We start from the raw sequence: 23,218 nt of genomic DNA on the forward strand, positions 1-23,218 counted from the left end.
TGTCTCCTGTGATGTTCTAGGAGGTGCAGCTGCTGCCCCGTACCTCTTCCTTTCATAACTCTGCCTCCCACCTGGAAGCCCCATTTGTGATCTCTCTTATCAATGTAATTCATTCCCTGGACTAAATTCCACCTACTAGGAGACCTACTATCACATTTCTGGTTGTGTCCTGACTTGTACACAGAATAATCTAAGTCATCCGCTCAGTCTAGAATCTCCAGGGAATTCTCCGGCTTATTAAAGAGCAGTCCAGGTGCTGAGCCAATGAAGGCAGTGATTAGAGCCCCTCTTTCTTTTCTCTCTTCTCCATGTCATGTCCCAACCAGTAGGAAAAAGGAAAGATGATGGTCTAGTGCCTGCCATACATACAAAAATTAGAATGACACAGAGATATTTAGCATGGTCCCTATGCAATGATAATGAACAAATTCATAAACTCGTCTATACTATATTTTTATCACCTATTTGAATCCCATTACCTTAAATATGTTGAGCAAAACACATGTAAAATGACTTTTCAAAACCAGTCCCCCAAATTTTCTCTAGTATTCTTTTAAGACAGAACTCCCAAATAAAATGAGCCAGAATACTTTCCAAAATCAGCAATCCACCTTTTTTTCCTACCCCCACTCTGTGTACTTACAAATGCACTCACTACAAATGATTCGGTCAGTGGGTAGGTTGGTTGTTTACAATAGAGGAGACAGCAATGATTTTTTCCAGTGCCCTAAATATATTAATCAGGATTTTTTCAATTTTAAGTCAAAAATAATTTTTGAGATCTCACTTATGAATTTAACCGTTTGACATATATAACTATTGTTATATATTGTTATATAACAATATAACTATTGTTACTAGTTTTCTCAGAACACTTTAATAGATCGCATCTACATATTACTTTAGCACTTCCGTTGTTGAAGAAAAAGGAAAGTGGAATTTTAAAGGAAGATTTCAATCAATGTGGAGAAAACGTGAACACTGGAGAAAGTACATGGAGGTAGTGTGTGAGGAAGTACGTGGAGGAAGTACGTGAGGAAGTACGTGAGGAAGTACGTGAGGAAGTATGTGGAGGAAGTACGTGAGGAAGTACGTGAGGAAGTACGTGAGGAAGTATGTGGAGGAAGTACGTGAGGAAGTACGTGAGGAAGTACGTGAGGAAGTACGTGAGGAAGTACGTGAGGAAGTACGTGAGGAAGTACGTGAGGAAGTACGTGAGGAAGTACGTGAGGAAGTACGTGAGGAAGTACGTGAGGAAGTACGTGAGGAAGTACGTGAGGAAGTACGTGAGGAAGTACGTGAGGAAGTACGTGAGGAAGTACGTGAGGAAGTACGTGAGGAAGTACGTGAGGAAGTACGTGAGGAAGTACGTGAGGTAGTACGTGAGGAAGTACGTGAGGAAGTACGTGAGGAGGTACGTGAGGTGGTACGTGAGGAAGTACGTGAGGAAGTACGTGAGGAGGTACGTGAGGTAGTACGTGAGGAAGTACGTGAGGAAGTACGTGAGGTAGTACGTGAGGAAGTACGTGAGGAAGTACGTGAGGAAGTACGTGAGGATGTACGTGAGGAAGTACGTGAGGAAGTACGTGAAGACGTACTTGGAGGAAAAACATGGAGGAAGCCCTCCAGCGCTCGTTGCCAAGCACTTCACTTGTGCTTGCTCTGCATCATGTGCAGGACACACCCCAGGGCAGGCATCTGAGGCAGAAGAGTATTTGCTAGACGTGACAGGGAGTTGCATACACGCGCTTATAGCAACTGGGACTGCACCTGCGTAAGAGTCACATAGTATCAGACCAGCCAAAATCCCAGCATAGGTGGAGGAGGGGCTTATGAAGTCCCATGTTTATCTGAAGAAATGCTGGCAATTGATAGCTGCTGGGGGAGGAAAAGTCCGTTTTCTTCAGGGATGTGGGCCCTCAGAGCATCTACCCATGCTCTAGTAGATGGTCCCACATCCATGCACATACAGGCACTAAATGACCTCAGTGGACACTTTCTTTTAAAGACAGCACTTGAAGTTAGAGGGAAAAGGAGTTGAGGGGATAGAGAAAGAATTGGCAGGAAGGGAATGGGGGTAGATCGGCTCAAAACACATTATGTGCATGCACGAATATTAAATAAAGTACTTTTAAAACTTTCTACTTCCTGTATAAACCTCAAGAAGAGAAAGATCCAAGACGGTAGACAATAGGCAGACACCATCTGCTAGAATCTCCAGGGAGCAAAATGGGAACAGTTAAATAACAGCAATCAGAGGTGAGTGATGCTGGAAAGCCTCTTGTTTTATCGCAAAGTAAAGCAGGAAACTTTAAGAAGCAGGAGAGAAAGACCAGAGTCCATCCCAGGACTGGCTTCTCTTGAGGGCAGTGCCAATAGCAGGCAGCAGAAGCCACTACTGAAGACAGAGAAACCGGGAGAATCTGCACTCCACTTTCAGCAACAGACATTTTTTTAAAGAGCAGAAAAGAGAGGAGCCAGACAAAAGGTGTATGGCCAACAACTGTGACCCAACCTCACAATGGGCCACTCTCAGATGGGGCCAGCAATTGTACTTGAAATCGCAGACTGCCCAGAGGTGTGAACAGCATATTAGACACAACCCATGGAACTGCCCACTGACGAAACCAGCATCTGTGACCTGCCCTCTCAAAGGATTGCCTCCAGGGTTGACAGGCATCTGGGAACCCAGAAAAGAGTGCAGGAAGACTTGCAGTTGGAACTAGCAAGCATCCTAAACTCAATTCATTCTACAATCCATCCAGTTCTCTCCTCTTCACATTTATTCTTTTTTATTGAATGGCCAATAGCACTTTAGCCTGGTTTGTCCTGCTCTATTCTTGTCTGCCTTCTGTCTCTTTTTTCTCAATTCTTCCCTTTTCACTGTCCTTTTCTTAGGCTTTCCCAAAGAGCATAGGCTAGCCTGATTTGTGGGGTGTCTGTCTAATCCTGTGAGCTTGGAATATTTTAGGTTATCTGATCATGTTTCTTTATCTTTTTATTCTAGCTCTCTGATTCTACTGTTCCCCTCTTCTATTTACTTACTGTTTTGTTCCAGTGTCTCTATCACATCAAAACTAGTCCTTATTTTCACTCTGATTATTTTCCTTTCCATTCATACCCATAGTGATATACGAGTACACATGGTACAACCAATGTTAATTTCTAAAATGATTGTCATTTGCCTTAGCAATTTTTGTTGTTGTAATAAAATGTCCTAACAAAATCACCTTAATTAACCAAGGGTTTATTTCAGCTCACAGCTCAAAGTGTGGCCCATCATAGCAAGAAAGTTAAGGCAGCAAGAGCTTGAAGCAACTGGTGACATTTTGTGCATGATCAGGAAGCAGAGAACAAAGAGTGCTTACATTCAGCCCACTTTCTCCTCTTCATACAGTCCAAGCAAATGGTGCTACCCACAGTGGGTGGATCTTCCTAATCAAGATAGTGCCCCACAAGCATGCCCAGAGGCCCATCCCTGGGCTGGTGCTAGATATCAAGTTGACAGTTGAGATTAACCATCATAGCTCCACCCCTTGTCAACTTGACACCCAAACACATCACTTTAAATCACAGCCTTCCACCTCTTGTCCAGAGTCTTATATTCATCTCCTATTCTGAAATGCAGTTCAACTGTAAAAGTCCCCACAGATGGGAAAATATGTACCCCAAGTTTTAAAAGACCACAGCTGTCAACCTGGACCATTATACTCAGTAAAACTATCTGTTAAAAATTGAATGAGAAATTAAAACTTTCTATGATAAAAGCAAATGAAAGGAATTTATGACCACAGCTCTCCAGAGGATGCTAGAAAGAATACTTCAATCTGAACAGAAGGATTAAAAACACACAAGAAGGGGCTGGAGAGATGGCTCAGTAGTTAAGAGTACTGGCTGCCCTTAAAGAAGACCCAGGTTCGGTTCCCAACACCCACATGGTGGCTAAAAACCATCTGTAACTCCAGTTACAGGGGATTCGACACCCACTTCTGACCTCCAAGGACATTGCATGACATGGGTGCACTTACATACATACGGGCAATACACTCATACACATAAAATACAAATAATAAATAAAATATGAAATACACACACAAGAAGTCACAAACAATGGGGAACAAGAGGGAACAAATAAACAACATCAGGACAGGTCATTGAAAGAGATCATAAAAATCAACAAACGTTTGGGAATTATTACACATCTTTTAATAACACTGAATATTAAAGGTCTCAATTTCCCCAGTAAAGAAACGCAAACTAACAGATTGGATTACAAAACAGGATCTATGTTTTTGCTGCCTCCAAGAAACACACCTCACCATCAACAATAAACATCACCTTAGGATAAAAGGATGAAAAAAAGGTATTCCAAGCAAGTAGAACTAAGAAACAAGTAGGCATAGCTATTCTAATATCTGACAAAACAGACTTAAAAAGGAAACCAGTCAGAAGATAAAAAGACAGACACTTCATGCTCACTAACGGGAGGGAAAAAAAGCCACCAACAGGGTATTACAATCCAAAACATAGATGCACCAAACACAGAGGGGACCAATTTCATTTAAAATTTTATTAGATCTAAAATTACAGATTACCCCACTCTCACCAACAGACAGGTCATCTAGAAAAAAAATTAAACAGAAACTCGGAAACTAAATGGCATCATAAATCAAGTGGACCTAGCACTTATCTACAGAACATTCCACCCCAATACTGAGCAATACACATTCTTCTCAGCAACTCATGCAACATTATCCACAACTGACCACATACTAGGACACAAACCAAGTCTCAACAAATCCAGCAAAACTGAAACAATATCCTGCATTCTACTTGACCACAGAAGAATAAAGCTACATATCAACAGCACTATGGGCTACAGAAAGTATGGAAAGTTATGGAAATTAAACAACACACTATTGAATGATAATTGGGTCAATGAAGAAAACAAAAAGAAAAATTAAAAATTCATAGAATTGAATGAAAGGAAAACAAAACTATGGAGGGGGGATGAAGGACATCATAAGAGGAAAGTGCATAGCAACAAGTGCCCACATCAAAAAATTTGAGAGGTCTTGCCAGGTGTGGGTGACTTACAGCTTTAATCCAAATACCTGGAAGGCAGAGGTTGGTGGATTTCTGCAAGACGGAAGCCAACATGGTCTACATGGTGAATTCCAAATCAGCCAGGGCTACAGGAAAGACCTGTCTCAAAAAAATTTTTTTGAGAGATCTCAAATTAATAACTTAATGATTCACCTGAAGCCATCATGGAAAAAAATGTGGATGAAAAGAGATCATCAAAATCAGAGCTGAAAATAATGACATATAAACTAAAAAATACAATCCATGAAATAAGGAAATATTTTTTTAATTCTTTGAAAAGATCAACAAGGTTAACAAATCTTTAACCAAATTAACCAAAAGAGAGAGATGAATCAAATTAATAAAATTAGAAATGAAAAGAGAAACATTACAACAGACAGTGAGGAAATTCAGATATTCATAAAGATATATTTCAAAAATCTATATTCCACTACTGGGAATGGTGACACACACCTTTAATCCCAGCACTTGGGAGGCAGAGGCAGGCGGGTCTCTGTGAGTTCCAGGCCAGCCTGGTCTACATAGTGAGTTCCAAGCCAGCTGTAGATACAGGGAGATCCTGTCTCAAAAAGAAAAAAAAAAAATCTATATTCCACCAAATCAGAAAAAACTAAAAGAAATGGATAAATTTGGAAATAGGTATGGCTCATCAAAGCCAAATCAAGATGAAATAAATAATTCAAATAGACCAACAATGTCCAATGAAATAGAAGCAATAATTAAAAATCTCCCAACTATAAAAAGCCTAGGGCCAGATAGATTTTGTATAGAATTCTACCAGATCTTCAAGGAAGAACTGACATCAATACTCTTCAAATTGTACCATAAAATAGAAAATAAGGAACATTTCCAAATTCTTTCTATAAAGCTAGCATTACCTTGATACAAAAACCAGACAAAGACCAAACAAAAAATAAAATTATAGATCAATATCTGATGAACATGAGCACAAAAATTCTCAACCAAAATACTTGCAAGTCAAATTCAAGAACACATCAGAAAGATTACCTACCATGATTAAGCTGGCTTTATCCCTGAGATACAGGGATGGTTCAACGTACGTAAATCAATAAGCATATTCTACTACATAAAGAGACTCAAGGAAAGAAACCACATAATCAACTCATTAGATGCAGGAAAGGTCTTTGACAAAACCCAATCTCTTCATAATAAAAGTCATGGAAAATCTAGGAATAAAGGAACATGTTTCAACATAATAAGGGCAATATAGAGCAACCCCACAGCCATGCTAAATGGGAAAAAATATTAAAGCATTCCCACTAAAATCAGGAACGAGTAAAAGATGTCTACTCTCTTCACTTTTGTTCAATGTAGAGCACTAAGACATGAGAAGGAGATGAAGGAGATAAAGGAGATATAAGTAGGAAAAAAGAAGTCAAAGTATCCCTATTTTCAGATGATATGATTCTGTACATAAATGTCACTAAAGACATCACTAGAAAACTCCTCAGCTGTTAATCACATTCAACAGAATATTAGGATACAAAATTAATACCCCCAAACCAATACCATTCCTGTATACAAAACACACCAAGAAAGAAGTTGAAGAAATAATATCATTCACAATAGCCTTAAAAATAAATAACTGCAGGAAGGAAGGAAGAAAGGGAAGGAGGGAGGGAGGGAGGTGTGGAAGAATGCCCCTAGGTGTGACAAGTGTCTGAACTGTCACTGAAGAAATTAGATACCAGAAGATTTAAAATCTTACCATGCTCATAGATTAGTAATATTAATATTGGGAAAATGACCATCATACCAAAAACGATCTACAGAGTCAATGCAATCACCATCAAAATTCCAATGCAATTCTTCTTAGAACTGGAAAAAATATTAAACTTCATATGGAAAAATGAAAAACACAGGATAGCCAAAATATCCCTGACCATAAAAACATTTCTAGAGGTATCAACATCCCAGATTTTGGATTATACAACAAAGCCATAGTAATAAAAACACCATGGTACTGGCATAAAAACAGACACATTGGTCAATAGAATATAATTGAGGACCCACACATAGGCCACCTGATTTTTGACAAAGGGGCCAAAATACACATTGAAGAAAAGACAGCATCTACAACAAATGGTGCAGCTCCAACTGAATAGCTACATGTAGATGATCTCTCACCCTGCATAAAACTCAACTCCAAATGGACCAAAGACCTCAACATAAGACCTTAAATCAGATAGAAAAGAAAGTATGGAATACTCTGCAACTTATAGGCACACAGAAGGACTTACTGAACAGGACTCCAAAAGTGAAGGCATTAAGACCAACAATTGATAAATGGAATCACATGAAATTAAAAAGCCTCTGTACAGCAAAGGCCACCATAATTCCAGTAAAGACACAGCCTACATAACTCGGGAGATGTAAGATAAAATAAACTCTTTCCTCCCCAAGTTGGTATTGGTCATAGTGTATTGACACAGCATTTAAGGCAAACTAGGACACCAAGGTAGTGAAAGAGCTCTACAATGAAAACCTCAAACCACTAACGAAAGAAACTGAAAAAAGATGCTATAAGATGGAAAGATCTCCTGTGCTTATGGATTGGAAAGTTAATATTGTGAAAAGCCTACATCAAAGCAATATATTGATTCAGTGTAATCCCTATCAAAATTCTACTGACATTCTTACACAAATAGAAAAAAATTTTAAATTTATGTGGAAACACAAAAGATGTCAGTGAAAGCCATCCTAAGCAAAAGTATATTGAAGGTATTAGTATACCTGATTTCAAGTTATGCTGCACTACCATAGCAACAAACAGAGTATGACACTGGTGCAAAAACAGATACAAAGACCAATAGAACAGAATACAGGACCCAGACACAGGTCACACAGCTACAGCACCTGACTTTAAACAGAAAAAAAAAATGACAAAAAACACACATTAGATAAAAGGTATCCTCTTCAACAAATGATGCTGAGTACATTGGATTTCCACATATAGAAGGAAACTGGATTCCTATCTTTTATTCTGCACAAAAAAAATCAAACACCAAATGGTCTTAATGAAAGACCTGAAACTCTGAACCACTTCAGATACAGACAGTCATAGGCAAGGGCTTTGTACATTGGACTCTAGTATATGAAATTATAAAGCTTTGCACAGTAAACACTTAAGTGAAGAGATAGTCTACAAAATTGGAGAAAATATTTTTTAGCTATACATAGGACAGAGGATTAATATCTAGAATAGACACTAAAAGAACTAACCAAGAAGAAACCAAAGAGCCCAATCAATAAATAGGCTAGTGAAATGAGAAGACAGTTCTCCAAAGATGCAATGAAAATTGTCACTAAGTATATGAAAAAAATTTCAACCTCACTAGCCATAGAAGAAATGTGAATCAAAACTACACTAAGATTCTACCTTACCCCAGTCAGAATGACAGTCATTAAGAAAATAACAGCATATGCTGGTCAGAATGTAGACCAAAAAAGAACCCTTACACATGGATAGTAAGAATATAAACTAGTCTAGTTACTGCGGAAAACTAAAAATAGACACACCACATGACCCAGGTAAACATCCACAATATAAACTCCTGGATATTTACCCAGAACACTCCAAGTCAACACATCACAGAGATATTTTCATACCAATGCTTATCGTAGCATTACTCACAAAAACCAAGTTATGAAACCAACTTAGGAGTCCAATAAAGGGAATGGATGAATGGCATATACCCACAATGGAATTTTTTCAGTCATAAAGAAGAATGAAGTTATATCATTTTCAGGAATATGACTGCAACTGGAAATAATTATAATAAGTGAAAAGCCAGCCTCAGAAAGACAAAAATCCTATGTTTTCTCTTATTTGTGATTCCTAGATGTTACATACATACATAAAGTCATGTATGCAGATATATGAAAGTGAAAGTGAAATTGTTCTGGGAAGCAAAGGGTATTAACAAGATGAGGGAGGAGAGGAAAGGAGAGAGAACAGTAGGGGAGGACATGCTGACATATACTTGTATGAAATGTCCTTTTGTAACACAGTACCATTTACAATGAATATATATGATGACTTTTAAAAATAACAATAAAGCAAATAAGAGTGGCTACTAGAAGAAGTAATCCTCCCATACAAATAAATTTAAAGGAATATATAGAATCAGGACAAAAGGGATGTGGCATGTGGACTAGGAGGCTCACTGAAGAAGATATCAGGACTGTGTGCCAGGGCTAAGGAACAACTGATCCCAAATTGGATCAAGTCTAAGGTATCAGGACCCTATCTCAAAATAAAAAGTAAGGAAGGGATGGGGATATCTCTAAGGAGTAGACTGCTTGTGTGGCATGCATGAGGCTCCCAGCTTAGTTCCTAGTACCTCAGAAAGAAAGAGAAAGAGGGAGGCAGAGAGGGAAGAATCATGAGAGGGAGGGTTAGAGGGAAGGAGAGAGGGAGGGGAGAGGAGGAAAAAGGGAAAGGGGGAGAAGAGAGGGAGATGGAGAGTGAGGGAGGAAGAGGAAGGAAGGAAGGAAGGAAGGAAGGAAGGAAGGAAGGAAGGAAGGAAGGAAGGGAGGAAAAGCCCTAATAGTCACCAAAACACTTTAGAAGGTATTGTGGACAACTGAGGGATAGTTTGTTTCAAGTACCAAAAAGAGCATAGAAAACTAAGTGCACAAACAGTAATAAAGCTAAATACCCATTTACTTCAAGGAAAATAAAAAATGGCTTTAAAATTATTATGGTATAAGACCCAGCTCATCCATGATTAACCACATAGTCATAAAAATATTAACTCTGTACTGGGCTAATCTAGTTGCCATATGGCCATCTTGAGAGGTGGCTGAGACTAGAAATGGAGTACATGTGACTGAAAAGGAACTGAAAGAAGCCAAAGCCTCCTCCTCCATGGTGTTAAATCCAAACACAGTTCCCATTCCATGTCTCTTCATGTAGCTTGATTCAATCTCCCTCTACATTCCTGTAGGCTACAGGCAAGGTTGAGGACGTGCCTCAAAGACAGTGTTCTAATAATCAACTGATTATTTAATTGAAGATGGATTATATATTTATATTTAGGAAATATGAAAAAAATTTACCCCAATTTATGTAAAGATATCCTCAGAAGTAGTTTTACAGTAAAAAGTATTTTGATAATATATATTAAAAAGTTGAATTACCTTTTACAATCTATGGCATTCTCCTGTATAAGCTAGTATATAAGAAAATGAAAGCTTTGACTACAGCTATAAAGAACAAATGGGTTTTATAAGATATGTGTCATTATCCCATAAATGCACAGGAATTGGTCATGTGGTTCGTTGTTTCACATTATATTACCTAATAGCATTTTCTAATGACTGGCCAATTAAATAGAGGCAAATCAGTACAAAAGCCAAGGAAATCTCACTGCTCTTTCTACTTAGGAGTATTTTTTACTCATCAGACCAGAAATACCTTCACCTTTGCTTATGTGCAAACCTGGAATCCATCACAATCATCAGGACCAGCTCCTGACAGGCTTGGTGAAGCACAGCCGCACAAAGGAACGCAGTGCAGCAGCCAGCTGGGTCATTTCTGTTTCTCCATCCTCAAATCCTTTGAAAATCCTTTGCTGTTATCTCTCACTGCCCATAGCTTCCTAGTTTTTCCCTAGCAAATGAAAAATCTCCAGAAATTGACAGAAAGAGGGGACAAGGTAAAACCCTAATCAGCGTGAGATTGATTTCCTTCCTGACATTCTGTAAAGAAGAACAATAGCATATCGGGGAGCTAAAAAGCTTTCCTTACTCATTCATTTTGTAAAATAAACCTGTAATTGGGTCATTTGGCTTTAACTGCTTCTTTGATTTACAGAAGCAGATTCACTATAATTGGTATTTAAAGCTTCATATCAAAGAGAATTTTAAGAATCATGGTTAAAATTTGTAATCATAATTGGCTAATACAAAAAAATGTTTTCTATTACGCTTGAGATATTTTTCTACAAAACTTTTTTTTAATTGCTTTGGATACATAACTAGGTTTTTAAACATTTTTAAAAGATACTTTAAGCTTCTACAGAAAAGAAAAAAGATTTTCATTATTTCCTGTATCATTAGAAAACCATAGCAAATGGAAAAGCAATGAATTTGCATATTTCCTTGAAAAATATCTCTAAGTGCACCATAATAGGGAGTAATTTTATTTGAAAATTCAGCATCTTAAAAGACTAATATAAAAGAAAAGTTAAAATTGTAATCCTGGAGAGACGGCTCAGCAATTAAGAACCCTGGTTGTTCTTGCAGAAGACCCAGGTTCGAATCCCCGCACCCACATGGCAGCTAACAACTGTCCGTAACTCCAGTCCCAGGGAATTCAACAACCTCTTCTGACCTTCGTGGGCATTGCACAACATGGGTGCACTTACCTACATGCAGGCAATATATGCATACACATAAAATAAAAATAATAAATAAATTTTTAATTGTAATCCTTTATAGAGCTATATACATGCATTCATGACTGCATATTTTTTTCTGAATAGTATTACTTTGCTCATCAAAATGCTGTAAACGTTTAAAGAAAGATTTAGTTACTAAATTCTGCAATGACTCTCCTAGGATTTGTGTCAAAGCTAAAGGAATATATCAAAGCAAAATTGTAGGAAAAGCTATTTCAAAACAAAAATGAGTTGAAGGGAAAGAATGTGTTTATCTATTAGAAATCTAAACATATGGTCTTCTAATATGAAGTGAGAAAACTAAAGCCACCCATCAGTAAGGAAACTGGCAGAGGTCTACTGTGGCCTTTCCTGTCAAGTGTCCGCCAAAGAGCACTATAACAGCCTGTCTGAGCAGTTGTCACTGCATCTGAGGTAATATTTTATTTTAGAAAATTCTAAAGCTTTTTAGAGACTCTAGAAGGGACTTTATTTCCTGATATCATTCAATCACAGGTGATACGCAGTTTAAACAGCTTTCTAATTCTGCAGGTCTTTGTGATTCTTTTATTTATCTTTACCTAGAAATTACTGGAATGCTCATATATGTACTGGTCTTGTTAATGTACTGGCCAGTAGTTTTCATTATATTTTCTGAGGTATTCCCCTTAGTCTTTAGAAGCTAATGTCACTCACAAAGAGTCATCTACCACCACTATCAATATCTCCGAGGCTACTTGAACTTCAGGCCAAAATGGAGTTAAGCGGTATGAGTTAGCACAATCACCCTGCAACATAAACAACACAGGAAACCGTGGTTTGCGGACATTAGAGAAGAAGAATTGCACAACTGGGTTAGAGAATGAGAACTCCACGTGCACCACTTACCTCCTGCAGGCAGTTTCCAGGCAACAACACAGAATCCGGTGTCTTTTTGAGTCAAAGATAGAAGTTATTAGGCAAAACAAGCAAAGTAAACTTTGTTAGGGCATAGTATCCCAGAGGAGCGACGTGCACAAAGGCACAGCTGTTCAGCTTGGCCATGGAATCCACATGAGAGGACTGAGTACTGAGTGTGGACACATTGCAGGAAATGACCCAACCTAGCCAAGGAGCCACAAGAAAGAAGTAGTTGGGAAAAAAAAATCTCTGGAGCTCATAGAGGGCTAGAAATAGTCATGTCCTACCAGCCAGTATGAAAAACAACAAAACTATGGAGGGCCTCAAATTTAAATCCTCAAAAGGATACTGCACTCCAAAGTACTACATAATGAAATTGCTGAAAGCCAGCGATAAAATGAAAATCTTAAAATCATTCTGGAAAACAAGAGACACTGTGACAAGGGCAATAAGGAGAATGACATCAGACTTCATAAGCTATGTGAGTCAAATGTATTTAGAAGAAAAAAAAATGCCTACCTTTAATTCTTTACAAAAAATATCTTTCAAAGATTCTTTCCAGAGATTGAAGAAGAAACACAAAAAGAAGAAAATTCGTTGTCAACAGAACTGCCCTCCACCAAGGTTAAAGGAAGTTCCTTGAGCAGAGCTAAGAGATGATGTCAGATGGAAAGGTAAGTCCTCACAAATAATAAAATAAAATAAATAAAACAAAGACTAGGAGATATGGTAAATACATTAAGAAATGTAAACAACTTTTCTCATATTCCTCAAAATATAAATTACTATTTAAAGCAAAAATAAAGACAATGTAGTATGATGCTTATAGTATAGGTAGAGGTAAAAAGCATAGCAACAGCACAGAAGTGAAGGGAGAGATGTACAACATTGTAAAGTTCTGATGCTACATACAAAGAAGTGTAACATTACTAGGTTGGTATGGTGTGTATATTCTCAACCCAGAAAAAAATCTTCTAAAAATAAAATAAGGAGGTACAAACCAGCAATATAAATAAAATGGAATTATAAAAGAAATCCATGAGTCCTTCCCATCCCTTCCCCCAAAAGGAAGAGGAACAGGAAAAAGTAATAAAGAACAGATGAGAAAATACAGAAAGAAACCCAGCAAGTTGATGTATTTTACCCCAGCCATATGAATAATGGCACTAATATACATATTCTAAAGATTCTAATTAATAAGCAGACAGCCATAGACTCGCTCTCTCTCTCTCAAAAAAAAATGACCCACAAAAAATAAAAGCATAGTTGAGCTAGCAAGCATTTTATGGCCCTGAGTTTGATGGCCAGGACCCACAGTGTGGAAGGAGAGAACTGACTCCCACTAGTTGCCTTTTGAACTATACATGTGCACTGTAACATGTGTATACACACACACACACACACACACACACACACAAAACAAATAAATGTAAAAAAATTAGAATGGAAATATATTTATCATTCTAATATTTCTTACAAGAAAATTTAAGTAGCATTATTAATATTGAACAGGTATATAGAATTGAATAATGGACTATTATCATAAAGAGACCTTCATAGTGATAAAAGATTAATTCAACAAGAAGAGATAATAATTCTAATCCAATAGGAAAAGATAGTAATTCTAAGTGTCTATGTCCCTACCAGGGACTGACTTGTGCCCCCAAATTCATATGTTGAAATTATGTCCTCCATTTGTATGACTGTAGTGAAATAAGGACATTAAGATAGTGGTTAGGCTTAAGTGAGGTCACATGAGTTGAAGCCTTAAGAGTTAGCCACTAGTCTACACTATTTTGCTATGGCAGCCTGAGCAGACTAACATGTACTTACTAAAAGAACAGCACAGCAGAAGGTATAAAGCTGGTAGAATTAAAGGAGACATGAATAAATCTTCCATGATAGAGCAGTTCCCCCTTATTCATGGTTTTGCTATTTGCAGCTTCAGTTAACCAGGACTATGATATGAAAATATTAAATGGAAAATTGCAGAAGTAATTTATGTGCCATCTGAGTGGCATCATGAAATCTCGTATTGTCACACTCTATGCTGCCCAAGTGGTGAATCTCTGTGTCCAGTATACCTGTGCTATATTTGCCACCCCTGTCAGTCGCTCAGGAGCCATACTGATTATCTTGATTACCTGAGACTGTCTGGTATTGCAGTACTTGCGTTCAAATGAGATTTATTTCTTGACAATGGCTCAATAGCACAAGACTAATGATGCTAGTAATTTGGAGATGCCAAAGAAAGGCCATAAAGTGCTTCCTTTAGGAGAAAGGGTAAAAATATTTTAAGGGCGTATGCGAGGTTGGCAAGATGGCTCAGCAGGTAAAGGCACTTGCCACCAAATATGACGATCTGAGTTTAATCTCCAGAATCCACATGGTAGTAGAACAACAGAAAATTGACTCCAGAAAGTCCTCTGACCTGCACACACACACACACACACACACACACACACACACACACAAATTAAAACTGTAAAAATCTTTAGAAAGGTGTGTTTGGCAGAAAAGGAAGGGTTTGATATTCTTTGCAGCTTTAGTCATTTAGCAGTAATAATTGAGCATGGGGAGGGGCATTTGGGGGGGGCTGCAAGACTTGAAGAATGATATTTTTGTCTCTTGATAATTAATAGAATAAGAAATCAGATGTTCCAAAAATACAGAAATCTTGTACAATATTATCCACTAACTTGACTAAATAACATAAACACTGAGCCCAACAAAAGCAGAACACACAGACTTCTCAAGAAAACATCAAACATTCACCAAATCCAATAAGTCTTAATAAATTTAGAAATGAGATTATAGAAAATGTATTTTCTTTCTACAAAGACTAAAAGCAGAAACCAACAGAGAAATCAAATACTTCCAAATATTTGAGGATTAATTATAATTCTAAATATAGTAACTCATGAGGAAGCAAAAATGATAACAGAAAATAGAACATGCTTTAACTTAATGAAAATGAAAACATAAAATGTATGAATTATAGTTAAAAGAGAATTTAAAGGTTATAAATGCTTACATTTGAAAAACAGAGGTCAAATAAATTATTGAAATTTCTATGGGAATCTTGTGTTTTGTGATCACTTAACACCATCTCAGCTTATTTACATGTAAACAATCTTTCTAGGTCTAGGCTCCTCTTTAAGCATATAATTTTAGTCCCTCATGATCCTTCCTTGCCCCAACTCAAACAATGTGTGTGTGTGTCTGTCTGTCTGTGTGTCTGTGTGTCTGTGTGTCTGTGTTTTATGAAAATATCAACACTGAAAGCAGGGAATAATTTGTTGAAAGCAACGAATTGTCTCATTTGTGTTGCAAACGACAGGTGGGATTAGATTGATAACAACTGTTTGTGGTTGTGTATGTTGTTCTGGGTGAGTAGGGGGTCTGAGAGAGAAAAATCCTTCTCTGATAAGACAGTTCCTCTTTTCCTTTCCTGTGTGATGCTGGATGTACTATTTCAGTAAGTAGAGAGCAATTTCTTTGTTTAGAACATAGTTCTGAGAGAACTTGGAAGGAACAAGTTCTCAGTACAAATTGGGCTCACTGTTGACTTTAACTGATGCTAAGGGTCAGACTGCCTTTGCTCAGACACTGCCATAACGTGACCTCTCTCTGCAGCAAATTTCTATCTGAAGAAACTACAAAAGGAACGAAAGTAGGGAAAAGGAAGTAGCGAAGAAGAGCTATCAACAGCATTGAAAATATAAAAATGGTAGAACATCAGCATTCAAAAAATGACTACTAGGAGGAAAATCATGAAAATGACAAGACTATAGTCAGAGTAAAGAGGAAAATAAGGAAAAGACACAAGTTAACTCTACTGAAATTAAAAAGAGACATCACTAGGGGTTTGGCAGCATTAAAAAGAAAATTCTTACCCCTGAAAGGTTTAGGACAAAGTTGGTAGGACAGATTTTACTCACAGGCAGCAATTAAATACTACAATCATACCAATATGCATAATAAGAAACAAGTAAAGGTTCTGGCCACCAAGCCTGACCCTTGAGCTAGATCCCAGGGACCCACATGGTGGAAAGAAAGAACCAACAACCACACACGTTTCCACATGCATTCCCCCATTCACACAAAATAAATAAAATGCAATAATTTTTTAAAAGAAACAATTGATTACTTATTATATATATATATATACAGAGAGAGAGAGAGAGAGAGAGAGAGTCATTGAATCATCACAACCCTAATTAGATAGGTACTATTACTAACTCCAATCGACAGACATGATCTTACAGCACTTGTGCAATATAGATATAATAAGATGCTTTAGTAACTCAGAATCAGGAGGAAAGACAGGGGCTAGAAGGAGAGATGCAGAAATTTCCATGGAAGAAATAAGGCCTCAGCTAGAACTTGAGCGGTTTATTCACACTAGGTGTCACACTCTAGCATTAGTATCAAAGCTCTAGTATTTCATCAGTTTAAATCAATTCCTCAGCTGCCTCAACAACACTTATTGAACATACTCTATTCTAGTCTCTGGGATTACAAAGATATACAAAAATGGTTATCTTGAAAATGTGCATATAATATACATTGGTGTCATTGCCCTCAAAAGTTGATAATCTACTTAATTATGCTTGTGTGTTCATGTGTCCAAATTACTCAAAAAGCAACAAAGAGTAGTTTACAATCATTATCTAAAGGGATTAATATTCCATTTGACCCTTCTATCTACATATTACACATCTATAGATTGAATCATGGATGGAAAAAAAATTTAAAGTGTTTCTATTACAGACATTCTCTTATCACTACTCTCTAAATAATATCTATACTATCTCACTATCTACACTGCATTAAGCATCATAAGTAATTTAGAAGTGATTTAATGTATATTGAGTAAATGAAAACAGACCATTTTATACAAAGGACTTGAACATCCATGAACTGGGGTGTTCACAGGCCCTGGGGCCAATCTGAGGATACCAAAGCACAACTCTCACAGACAGCAGATTTGTGAGCTAGCTTCATAGAGGGAACGACTTGGAGTTCCATTTTGAAAAAGCCATATTGATATATGTAAAGGAAGAAAGAAGGCTACTCAGGCTGTGATAACAAAGGGAGAAAAGTTCAAAGGGGATTGGTTATGGCCAGGTAACATTAGAGACTGTTGAGAATATAGCCAAACGTGTAAAGGAGGTAAAAGGGATACAAAATGAAGCACAAAATTATCTTGATAACTTTCATCTGCAAATGCTACCTAACTCATTATATTTTGCTATGCAGATAGAGGGTGAAATACCAGAAACTACACAGAATACCAAAAAAACAATAGGAAAAGGAATTTCAAAGATCATTTATTTTGCATGTAATCACCTTAAAACACAAAAATGTTGGGGAAAAGATTAAAATAGACTTTAACTGATCCTCAGTCTTGTTCATTTTTTTTAAGCCAAGATTCTTTTAGCAACTAATAAACATTTATCACTACTTCAGCAAACACCAGGAAGTTATAAAGGAAACAGGAACTTTACACAAAGAATACCATAACCACCAATACTCTTGTGGGCCAGTGAAGTGCCTGTTGTGTTCAAATGACAAGTCACCAGGCCTGCAGCATGTCCATAAGATATTCCCATTGCAATTTGTCAGTATATTAGCAAATATTCTTAGTGACAGAAGAGCACAGCCCATGAGTATATCCTTAGACTTTTGTTTGGCTCAAATCACCTCAGTCCGAGGTCCTGTTGCTCTCCTGGATTGTTCTAATAGCCCCAACTGCCAATTAAGCAACTTCACCATCTCTAGTCCTAAATTTGGACAATGGTATCAAGTTCGGATGCCTGATGAGACTAATTAATTCTTTTGCCCAGGCTTGAAGTAATCAATCATAGAATGGAAAAAAAGAGAAAAGAAGAAAATCCCAAATGTGAATTTGCAATGGCTCCTGTTCCTACTGAAGACTCTTAAGATCCCAGCTGAAGGAACATTCTACCATAAACTGAAGGCTCTATGCTAACAGCAGGAAACAAAACCTCATCTCCCAAGTCTTCACCCACTAACTCAGCGGTCATTCCACATACTAAAATCATTTGTCGACACCTAGTGGCCAGAGTTAGGTGAGTCTGAGGAAGACATTTTTCTTCTCTTGTCCTCCAAGGATCCCCAGTCAGACTTGCCTATTCACTACACTCTACATTAAGGTTCCAAGTGTAGTTTCTCATCCTTCCTCTGGGCACATCTGTGAAAGTGTAGTTATGGATTTATCTTACAGTAGTTAAATTTGTATTTAATGGATTATTCTCAAGTACGTTGATATTGTAAACTACTCCCCAAGGATGACTTAGTTTTCACATCAAACTCCCACTTTCCTTTCCCTTTTCTCTATTTACCTCCATTATTAGGTTATAGACTTTATTAGGTTATGGACTTTATATAAAATGTGTGTGTGTGTGTGCGTGTGTGTGTGTGTGTGTGTGTGTGTGTGCGTGCATGTACCTGTGGAAGCCAGAGGCAGACATTAGATGCCTTCCTCTGTTGCTCTCCACTCCTTTTTTTAGACTGGGTCATGCATTAAGCCTGGAGCTCACTGATTGGCTGGACTGGTTGGTCAGAAAGTCCCCAGAGATCTTGTAGCCACCCTCCAACTCTGGCATTACAGGAATGCACTGCTATGCCCAGAGTTTTATGTGGCTGCTGGGGGACTGGACTCAGGTCCTCATGCTTGCCTCACAAGTACTTTACCCATAATCCTTCTCCTGAATCCCATAAAATCTGTCTAGTATAATAGTATTATTTTCTGTAGGAAAAAATATTTTGAAGGCATTTCATATTTGTATATATTTCATGAATGTGCCAACATTTAAATCACTTTGAAGTTGTTTCATTTTGAAGATTTGCCTTTTTCCCATTACTACAATCACATAGTGAGACAGAGAAAGGCATGTCAGTGAATAAAAAACATTAACAAAGTGCAGGGTGAATTTGAGCCATTTCTAGACAGGACTTGTGACGATGTTTGGAGGTGTCAGCTTTAAGGTAACAATAATTGTAGGTATTCATGCTCACCTTCAGGTCAGTCCCCTCCCATATCAAGCAAAACAGAAGATACAGGCAACTAGATGAGGCTGATATCGAGAAACATGAACACGGGCAGCATTTCCAGTTCATCCTGCAGTTAATTTGCCAGAGAGGCATACAATATTTTGGGTATACTTACACTTAAGTTTTCATTGTTTTACTAAATTTCTATTAATATTCAATATTTCATTGAGCAATGCCATTTAGAATGGAACAAAAGACCTACCTTTGAAAATTGATAAACTTCTAGAGGAATTAATAGTTTTTATTTAAAGTATTTTATTTATTTTTATTTTTCGTGTATGAGTATATTGCCTGCATGTGTGTAAGTGCACCCGTGTCGTGCAATGCCCTCGGAGGTCAGAAGAAGGTGTTGGAACCCCTGGAACTGTAGTTATGACTGTTGTTAGCCAGTACAGGGGTGCTAGAAATCAAATCCAGGTCCTCTGCAAGAGCAGCAATCAATGTTTGACTGCTGAGCCAGCGCTCCAGCCCAGGAGTCAATAATTTTTATGGAAATGACACCTTTGTGGGGTTGCAAAAATTAAAATCAAAGTCACAATGTTGCAAGCATCCAAATACTTTGAATATATTTGATGCTTTATCACTGAGAAAGTATTTCATATTTATCATACTAAGTCCATATTTTTAAAATATTTTACTATTTTTATTTTACATGTATGCATGTATTGCCTACATGTAGGTAAGTGCCCCCATGTCATGCAATGCCCAGGGAGGACAGAAGAGGCTGTCGAATCCCCTGGAACTGGAGTTACAGACAGTTGTTAGCTGTCATGTGGGTGCTGGGATTTGAACCCGGGTCTTCTGCAAGAACAACCAGTGTTCTTAACCGCTGAGCCATCTCTCCAGCCCCATACTAAGTCCATTCTGAGGCCAAAATATTAAGAAACTGTATCTATGACCCATATGGAGCTGTATGAAAAAGCCAGAACTTGAATCCAAGTGTCTCAGTTATGTGCAGTATCTACAAATACAAATGTCACGTGAACACTACAAAAGACATCAAGTCCCTACCTATGGATGAACATAAAATATATTAAACTGAAACAACCCAGTTTAAAACTAACATTGTGGCCCACGGCCAGGAAGACGAAAAGATACACTCTAATCCCCCTTACATACTTTCAAACCGCAGAGCCAAGTTTGGGTTTTAAGCCAAAGGCATTTGCTTTCCTCCCCCAAGTAGGTACATTTTGCTGGCACTGGTTTTTTCACATGTACCCAGCTTCTACATCTCTACCACAAATCTTTGTAACCCATTTATACCTCCTAAAGATCTTTAGTAAAATCTCAAGATAATCCAATTGTTTAACCTAGAATTCAGTTTCCTAGATCTTTACACTTCACACTTAGAAATTCTCCCTGGTAACCACTCAGGGTGGGTTTTAAATTGTAGAAGGGTGACAGCTGGTGTTCAAAGTGCATATTGCACTTGCCCTGTATTATAGTTTTTAATCACTTACCTCTGGTCTACAAATTTTAGTGTTCATAAAAGCTCACGGAGGATTAAAATACAGCCTCCTGATCCTTCACGCTGCTCAAGGACTCTGGTTCTGTATGGATGTAGAGCTGAGTATATTTTGCTAGCCCCAATGTCTTTTACTTTTCTCATTGCTGTGACAAAACACATGACAAAAAAAAACTTGAGGATGTTAGTCGATTTTGGTTCATAGTCTGAAGGTACCATCCTTCATGATGGGGAAGGAATGGCAGCAGAAAAATGAGGTAGTCGGTCACATTCTTGCTGGTGTCAAGAGGCAAAGAGATGAATGCTGGTGTTCCAACTGCCTTATTCCTTTCCCTTTTCTACTGAGACTGGACCAGAGTCCATGCTGTACACACTCAGGGTAAGTCTTCTCTCCTTAGTTAAACCTGTCTGGAAACACCCTTATAGACATGCCCAGAAGTGTGACTCTTAGGTGATCCTAAATCCAGTCAGCTTGACAATGGGGATTAACCATCACGTACTGGCACCATCTGTTTCTCACCTCCTGGTCAAGCAAGAATTTAAGGCAGCTACTCACATTGTGTTCACAGGCAGGAAACAGAGAGTGACGAGCCTGCACTCAGCCAGCTCCCTTTTATGAAGTTCAGAACCCAAGCCAGGAATCCTGGTACCTACTTTCAAGGTAGGCCTTTTAATCTCAAGTAACATAATTGTGAGAACCCTTCAAAGGCACAACAACAGACCCATCTTTTAGGTGATTCCAGATCCTGCCAAGTTGTCAATCTTAGCCATCATAAGTAGACATATAATAGCTAATATCTAATATAATGATTAAAGCCTACTGCTAATCATAAGTTACAAACAAAAAATAACTATTAAATCAAGGGCTTCTCACCCATTGTGTACTAATAATATAACATTCCCTCCCACATTTCTTTATAGCATTCATGTGCTGCCATCTAGCAAAAACTGACTAGGCATACAGGGTGCTTCCAGGTCAACTGTAAGTTTGCTAGAAATAGCCAAGCACATGCTATCCTGATGTACTAAATACTGAGGCACTACCCGAACAGCCATGCAATTTTAAAGTTGCATTTTCAATAGCTGAGTTCTGTGATCAAGACAAATGACAAAATTGTCATATATTTTTCTTTTACCCACATCTTTTAAAATTCTTATTATTTTTCCTTTACATGCTGTTTTATTGCAAGCAAGTAAGGGTTCCATGAAATCTTTCCTTAAAATAACACAGAGTATTTTCTCCAAGGGTCTAATATGCTTTAGATATGCTTAGCTGAGCAGAAATATTGCTTTTTGTTCTTTCTGGTTTGGTAAAACTATTGTCTTTGAAATATAATAGTCTCCAGGTTAGCACTCAGTAGTGACTGTATATTCCTTAGTCTGCGTATGTGTGCAAGCTTTGTTATTGAGAACTAGTGCTCTCTACAATAAAAAGGACACCATATGTTTATCAGAAGGCATTAATGCAAGCATCTGTGAGAGGGAGATGAAAAAGAAAACCCTAAGGATTACATATTGGCCTCTGAATAGTCTCATCATCTGAGACTCTGATCAATCTTTATAGCTCATTGAAGGCTCTTCCTTACCACTGAAGAATAAGAACAAGCCAGGAGGGAGTGAAATGAAACATATAGATAAAGGAAAATGAATTAGCACTTGAAAGGAGCACTCACCTCCATCTTTTCTCCTCTGTTTTGTTCTCATGGAAGGAAAAGAGTTTTTGAAGCCACACAAATGCATCCCAAAACCCATCATTACATGTAGCTCTACAGCATCAGGCAGTTTGCTCAGCATCCAAGTGTCACTCGATTGCTTTATGAAATATAGAAACGACTACTTATCTAGCAGTTGAAAAGATAGATGCTAGGTAGTCATGGAGCCCAGAAATAGAACAGCAAAGAACAACTGTTATTAATGGTAGCTGCCACCATGGCTTCATCTATTCAACTTTCAGCACGTATTTATGATCACCTGTGGCAGAACTGTAGCAAAGTCCAGGTAACAGCAAAGACATACACAAAAACTCTAACCTCAAGAGGTTTATGCTCCTTCCCTTTTGAATAGCACAGTAACCAAAATTCCACTCCCCACTACTCATTAGAACTCTCTCAATGACGTCACCATTGTCCGAGCCATCAGACAGGAAGGATGCTTTAGCTCCTCAATAAGACCTCTGTTCCATATAATAATATTGCAGTTATCTATTGTCTTCTTTATCTCTCTTTCTCTCTCTCTCTCTCTCTCTCTCTCTCTCTCTCTCTCT

General features: G+C 37.8%; 1 non-coding gene across 1 annotated transcript; it reads left to right on the top strand.

The window, feature by feature from the left end:
• Positions 1-344: 344 nt before the first annotated feature.
• Positions 345-456, top strand: LOC115068775. Its single transcript, XR_003848123.1, has one exon. It is a non-coding gene; the product is annotated as a U6 spliceosomal RNA (small nuclear RNA).
• The last annotated feature ends 22,762 nt before the right edge of the window (positions 457-23,218 follow it).

This window comes from Nannospalax galili, unplaced genomic scaffold, assembly GCF_000622305.1.
Source record: "Nannospalax galili isolate Female #2095 unplaced genomic scaffold, S.galili_v1.0 scaffold87, whole genome shotgun sequence".
Taxonomy (NCBI): domain Eukaryota; kingdom Metazoa; phylum Chordata; class Mammalia; order Rodentia; family Spalacidae; genus Nannospalax; species Nannospalax galili.